The sequence below is a fragment of the Aythya marila genome, assembly GCF_965140915.1.
Source record: "Aythya marila genome assembly, chromosome: 20".
NCBI lineage: Eukaryota > Metazoa > Chordata > Aves > Anseriformes > Anatidae > Aythya > Aythya marila.
Genome location: NC_139061.1, coordinates 6,788,669 through 6,796,569, shown reverse-complemented (window position 1 = coordinate 6,796,569; position 7,901 = coordinate 6,788,669).

Genomic DNA, 7,901 nt, shown 5'->3' with positions numbered 1-7,901 from the left:
TAATTCTTTTGTCATTATTCAAGGGCATTCATCTTCCAGTGACCTGCATTCCCTTAACATTTCTTAACTGTAATAAGAATACTTCTCACTGATTCACTATTCCAAGTTTTCCAACATTTACCTTCAAGAAAAAAAAAATATATTTTTAAAGTAAATTTTACAAAGGTCTGTCATTGCATGCTAGGATAAACCAAAGGTATTTATTCTACCTATTTAAGTCCACACAAAGGAGTAATTGCTTTACAGAGATTATTTTTTTTTCTTAAACAGTGCTGTACAAGAACTTAAAACAGGAGGTGAAATCATACTGGGTAATATATTTTAATTAGAGCTACAAAGAGGATTTAGGTAAAGTGCAGTTGCAGTTGGATGATTCCCAGACGTTATTCTGAAAACTGACATAGGACCTTAAATAACAAAGGCCCGTTTTATTTAATAATAATTTAATTATTCTAGTAGAGGGAATAAACAATGCTAATGAAGCTTGCATATGAAAGTAATTTGTAGAAAGAAATAAAAACAGGCAGGAAAGTTATAACAGCAATACATAAAATGCATAATGAAAGTTATTTTATGAAAGAAAGTTAATACATAGGGAGGAAAAGAGTTCTAAACACTTTGATTTTTTTCCTCTTCTACCTAATGACAGAATGAATCAGAATAGGGGAATTCCAGACTGGATAATTTATAATCTTTATAGTTCAACTATAATGAGTCAAAAAATGATTCCAGATCAAGAATTATTGGAATACACCAGATTTGCTGTATTTACTGTAGCAGTTATGTACACAGCTGTATCTCTTTTACTTGCTTAGCTATAGGAAGTGTAAGTAGCTTTTTTTTTTTTTTCAGTAATAAGACAAAATTCAGTAGCAAAGCTTGCATAAAGGGAAACGTCCTGTAGTTGTATGTAAAGCTTCCAGTAAAATATCAGGTTCTTATGTTTGCATATCAGTTCACTTGGTAGTCTCTTCATTTTTTAAAGATGTATTTCCTCATGCACACAGCTAAACAGAAAGGTGGGTGCACAAAGTATCCTTCGAGCATGTATGCTCAGTTTCACCTATAAACAGTGCACTTTATGATGCACTAGACCTGATAGCTGTAAGTATATAGATCCTAGTTTAGTACAAAAACAAAACAAACAAACAAAAAAATTTACTTTATGAATGATGTCGTGAAAGGTACAGCATGCCACAGTTATGTGAATGTTACCCTGTTCAGTGGCATTCAACTAGTTTTGAAAATCATGTTTTTATTTCCCAAATGCATACTTTACCACCCTTATATATAATTAACTGTCTAATTAAACCTTCTGCCTGCTTTGATGTCTGTATGGTTTCATAAGTCAGGAGAACAGAGGGTACACTATGTCCCCTAAAATTAAAGTGTGGACAGAGGACTCATTATAAGCATGCTGTTCAGAGGAAATAAAAACTTTCTGCCCCAGACATGCCAAGTCTCTTTACAACCAAGATGTCCTGAACCTTTTAAAGCCATTCTCCTGCTGAAGTTCATCCACTGGCATTTGTCATAAACCAGTTTTGAAACAACAGTTCAGAAATGTTCTTTGCAGTCAAAAAATACATGCCTAAGTTTCCTGGGGCCATCTGGCAAGAGATGCTTGCAGGAAATGTAAGTACATGTGTCACCACCTCAATAACTTTTAAGACTATTATTTCAGCTAACATTTGAATTTATTTATGTTAAAACTAGAAAGATTATTTCTACCCAAAGCAAAACATTGCACTAAGAGCATTACAACAACTCTTTATCTCCTTTGATTAATTGGCTATTTGGTACAAAATATATTTTTTTCCATATATATATATATATATATATATATATATATTTTTTTTTTTTTTCTCTGTTGTTGTTTCCCTTTTTGAAGTTCTAAAGTAATGGAGTTAAAGGTAAGTATAATAAATGCCCGAAGCAATCATTTAAGCCCGGTGCCTCAGACAGGCACAAACATGCTGGGCTTATTCATGTGGTTGAAATTAAATTCTTCAGTAGCTGCTTGGCGAGCGAGATCTTAAATTCTTTGTTCATCCGAGTCGTGCAAATTCCCTTCTGGTGCTTTGTTTTTAAATTGCACCTACCAAAGGACTCGTCCCTTACCCTGTCTCTTCCTAAAGGCCCTTTCCAGCCCCTGTGCCTGCCTGTGGCTGCCAACGCGTGCCCTTGGCAGCCCTTAGCGGCACGAACTCCCCTGCCGGCCGCCTCCGCGCTGCTTTCTGGGGTGGAAAACCCAGTCTGCAGGAAACGCTCGCAGGGCCACACCTGCCTTGTTTTTAGCTCATTGCTCATCCCTGCCTGCTGCCAGGCCTTCCACGCTGGCTCGAAGTGCACCAAACGCACCCTTGCTGGCGCTGCGGCCTGCAGCGGCGAGCCGCGGCCCTGCCCGCTGGGGGCTGTGGTGGCGGCGGGGTTCGGCGGGCCCCACCAACGGCCCCAGCCCCTCCATGTGGCTGCGCCTCGGTTGACATAATTTATTTTCCAGTGACCGCAGTGTGAATAAAAAGCTTGAGTAACGCTCCTAATGAGGGCCTAGGCCTGAGTGGTTTTGTCAGGAATAAAAAGTTTTCATGGTTTTACGCCCCTCTCCTGTGCCCGGGTCAAAAATCGAGAGGTTTAAAATAGGAAGTCTTCAATTCGTCTGAGCAGCGCTGTGTTTCAGCGCTTTGCTGCTATGGATTAGGGAGGCTTAGTAGCTAGCGACTGCAGCCTGCTCATCAGTACTTAGCAGCCTTGAGACATGTAGTTCGCTACCTGTGCGGAAAAAATGATTTGCAGCCAGGTCGGGGGGAACTCGGTCATTGTTGGAGAGGAGTTCCAGCCCCTGCGGACATCCCGAGGCCCTTGCTGAGCCAGGGAGGTTAATGGGGGCTGCCTTCCTGCTTGCCCTACATCTTTATTGCTCAGAGTCCAGCCCCAGCAATCCTTGACCGAAGGGTGCCACAAGGTCTCGGAACGGATTTCACAAAAGACAGAAAAATCACTGCTACAAAATGCTGAATAGCACCGGCTGCCAGCTTCCCACCACCAGCAATGGCACTGGTTTGGTGGTGGTTCCATGTCCATGGCCATCTCCTGTCTGTTCACAACCTGTCCAGTATTTGTTTTACTGATTGTATCATAACCGAGACTTTTCATCAGTATGCTAGCTGACTGAGAAGCAGCCAGGGGAAATAAATCTGGTATGCCGGATTAATGCTGTTGCTACTGCTGTTTATTTTCACTAATGTGCAAATGAGTATCGTTTGTGCATGTTTGGTTCTTTGTCTAAACAAGACTAAAAAAAAAAAAAAAAAAAGGCAAAAAAAAAAAAAAAAAAGCCCCTTTCAGCTTTTCAAAGGAATTGGAATTAAACTTTATTTTATGAACTAGCTCAATTGCTTCATTATTTTAGTGAACAAATTAGTAGTTCTCAAGTAATTTTTTTCTGTGGCCACAGATGGGAAAGACTAGTTTAAAGCTACCAGTTATGTTGTTGTAGTGAGGGATGCATGAGGACCATATAGCTCATCAGCTAGTGAATGTTTTCTTTTTGTCTGTATTAGACTAGAAATGGATTAAAAGTCTGCGAAAGCTGAATACAAATATTTACATACAGATATGGAAGTTTGATTGAAGTATTGTAAAAATGGAGCATCAGCATTGATTACCTAAGGTCTGGAAACTAAATATTTGTTTCAGCCAGTAGTTTGATGTTATTTGAAAGTGCCAATAAGTCACTGGAACTTTTCTTTTCAAGCTCTGTGTAAAAAGGAGAAAGTTAGAGGCCTAAAGAAGCCCTGATGTGCTAGTTCATACTTTCTCTGTTCCACAATACCTATTCATCACTGTCATTTTTAAGTAGCTCAGTGCTGTGCCAAGTCTTTGAGAGATTATGCAAAGATACGAACATATCTGAAAAGAACAGTAACAAGAAAAGCAAATGAGCCTTCAGAGGTGATGGTTTTATAACAGAAAATACATAGGAGACAGCCTACTTTATCCAGAAGTCTTGTAGCACTGAATTGGAACTCATGTCATGAAACAAGAGCTTGAAAACATAGTTCTAATGTAAATTGCTATTATTTGAATTTTTCTGACATTTAAATGAAACATACAATCAAAAAAGCTAAACTAATAAATTTTAAACTTTAGAATGCAAATTATTCCTAATCATATGCTGGAGAGGGCAACAGTGAACACTTTCTTCTGTTTGGAAATAAGATATTTTTATGGTAATTAAGAGTTTTTTCTTGTCTGTTTGCGTAACGTGTTTGATTTAGTCTGATTAAGCAAACATCATTAAACTTGGACTGGCAAAACTTCATTCTTTTCTTCCTTTCTCCTCCTGTATCAATATGACTAAAAATGGGCTTTACTGCAAATGTACCTTAAAAAGATTTGCAACACGCAAAATGCCTGTTTCATGGTAGGTCAAGCACAAGGTGTCACTAGTTCTACAAGTTCTAAGAAAATGCTCGCTGTGCCATTAACAATTGAGTCAAAATTATTTTACAAGTACTTACACAAGATAAGGATTATTCTTCTGGAAGCAGTAAACTTGAATAAAAGGAGTTAAATGTATTTTTTAGTTTAAAAATGTTTTTCTGGAGTTGTAGTTTATAGTAGGACTCTTTCTTCATGTGCCCATATGTCAGTGTTTTGTTTTGTTTTGTTTTGTTTCTTTTTTTGGTATGTGTGTACCAGAATCACTAATGCTAAACTGAAGCAGGGCAATTAAATTCTGGATGTAAGAGCCTAAATGGGGGGGGGGAGAAGAGGAGGGAGAGGACCCAGACGATTTATATTAGTTAATAACTTGCAGTCTTTTTTTTGAACATTTTTTTTTTAATATAAGAAAAAATATGTAATAGCTTTTAGCTTTTGTGAAATGTCCAACAGTCTTAAATATAGAATGCATTGGAAAAATACTTTAAGGTGCTTAGAATAAATAATTTATAATTATATAAGGAGGACAAGGCTCCTTTGTGTCAATACAGTATGTCAAGTAAGTCAAGCAAAAACACAAGAAAAACATGTCAGTGTTCATTTACCATTTTGTTCTTTATGTCTGGTCATTCTTCAAAGACTTATTACCATGAAAAATATAGAATACATTATGAAGCTTAGGTTTTTCTCTCTCGTTCTGTTCCCCCCTTCCCTGCTTGTGATCATCCTTATGGTCACATACATAGAATATATTAGCGCATCTGAAAGAATGCCCTAGACTGGTAAATGCAGAGTTTAGAATATATGAATGTCACATGAATTTATGAAATATGAATGAATTGCTATCCCCTTTATTTATATCCTTAACAAGGGAAAAAAAAAAAAAAAAAAAAAAAAAGCTTTTAAAAAGCAAATTTAAAATCTATGAATTTTGAGTTTCTGTAGCAGATATTTAGCTCATCTTGGTAAAGTGCTGTCCAGAATTATACTGTCCATTTTAATGGATTTTTTTTTTTTTTTTTTTTTTCATGTGCCATAGTCTCAAGGATTTCTTTTAATCACAAATAGTTCATTACAATTTTCCTGTATTTTTAGAGTGATGGACCTTTTTAAAGTCTTTCATCTGGTATGTTCTCATGCATTTCCTTGACATCATTTCCCTCAGCCAAATACAAACTGGTGGGAAGACTGTTAGTTCTATATGGTAATATCTTGCTGGACATGATGTGGTTCACTGTGGTACTTGGTATGCATCATTATAAGGATTTTAATATGGGCTAACAGGAATTTGATGCGTGTGGTGCTACAAAGTCGTTAACAACTGAATGTTTCACTCCCTTAGGCCTCTGAAAATGTTGATCTGTGTACCACCTTACCAGTGTTTGCAGTGCAGAACCTATAAATGGAGACAGTCGTATCCTTTAAAAGTCCTTAAGGGCTTAAGTAGCTATTTTTGGAATTCCCACTGACATCAGTGTGGCTGTTCCCTGAATTTGAGTGGATGTGTCTCTGCAGCTGGGGAAGGTCTGGGTGTGCTGGGTGCTGGCACGGCTGTGCTCAATGAGCTGGGCAGGCAGCATACACGTGCACAGAGTTGTGGAAATCAGTCTCTCAGCACAAGCCAAACAATCTAATACTCGTAGGTAACATTATGTACCAAATATATATGGCTATTTTTAATCCTGGAAAACTTTATTGCCTGTTACAGAATCGTGGTCTATGTATTCCGGATGCATTTGTTGCTTTAGCTCCTGTTTTTCTGACAAAGATACACAAACTATGGCCACTTACATAACCATGTGCATTCAATGTGTTCCTATTAGTGCTAGGCTCTGCTTCCAGCCCCAAGTTGCCAAGGAAAGAGCTGTGGAGCTGAATGGACGTTGAAAACAGTTGTCAAGGTTCCAATGAAGCTCAAGAAATAGGTAGGATTTGTCACATTTTCCATGGTTCCTTGTAAGCTGGACAATCAAACATCTCTCTTAAGATCTTTTATTCGTTTAGTCTAGGCAAGTGCTGCTTTTTTACCCTGTCAGCTCCCTTTCTGGAAGGCTTAGGAGTGATACTGGCATATTTCAAGGAGTAATAACTATGTGTTGCAGAGCCGGCAGGGGGTACAGCAGCCTGCTGCTACTGGAGTGTGGGGCGGGCTGTTTGGTTTTGCTTCCCTCAGTGCATGGTTACATTAGAATATATGTTTGTTTGGTTCTTTTTTTTCTTTTTCCTAAAAGGTATCTAGCATAGTATTATCGCTCATTAAGCTTGTGCCTGATACATATTTATTTGTGACTCGGTAACTTTTAAATTATACTGAATATAATGTTCAGCAACTTTACATAGTGTATGCTTTAGGCTTGTCATTTAATCTGCATGTTTCTAGTGATGTGAATGTCAAGAATTGATTCTCCTAGTTTATGCTTGTATGGCCGTGTCCCTGCTGTTTTTCCTCACAGAAGTGCTTGGCAAGCTTGACTGCATTTCTCACTCTGTATATACTGGTTGCAGGAGCAAGAGGGGCTCACATCAAGTGTGGCTTTCTTAATAGCTGTGTAAGGGATTATGAAGTTACATCACATGTATTCTTCAGAGGTCTTCTCTACCTGTCTGCCCATAATCTGCTTTTGCTTTAAGCTCGGGCTAGTAAACACAGCTGAGGGTGTAGATTTGAACCTGAGCTTGGCTGCAGTCTCAAGTGGCATTAATCCCACCTCCCACCTTGCTGAGAAGGCAGGCTAGCCAGACCTGTGTGTGCTTATTTCATTAGTACTGTCTCACTGTTCTTTCTACCTCGCCTGTGCTTTTCATTACAGTCCCTTGCTACTTTTTTTTTCTTTCTTTTTTTTTTTTTTCTTTTTTCTTTTTTTCTGCAGCGTAAGCAATCTTGTCTGACTCAAATTTTAACCTGCTTAGTTTCACCTGTGTTTCCACAGTGCATGAACAGAGATGTCATCCAAGAAAGCATACTTTCATATTTATTTGCTTTGTAGACTATATTCCTTAGTGTTAAAGGTTCCTGCTCCAAATTGCTTTGTCTTCATGTGCAATACAAAACAATTCTGTAATGTCACAAGCAGCAGCTTTATGGTAAGTTGAGAGAGAAGGTTCCTGAGAAAATGGCTACTGAAAAGCCCCAGTTTAGTTCACAGTAGGAGGAGTGTGCTATGCTAAAGCAAGGGCTCATCAGCATCATCATAAACCCTGGTGGATGTTTCAGATGTCAACTGGATGCTAAAATAGAGATGCTCTCCGGATTTGGCTAGCTGCAACAATTATGTTCTCTGTCTTTTTTGAAAAATGATAGTAGTAATATAAAAATAATCTTCATTTAATGGTTAAATAATTCATCTTACTGTTCAGCTGGGTAAAAGTAGAGGAATTAACATGAATAATTAGCAGCCAAGTAAAAAATCTATTACATTGTTTTGTTCTTTTTTTTTTTATTAAAAAAGACAGTT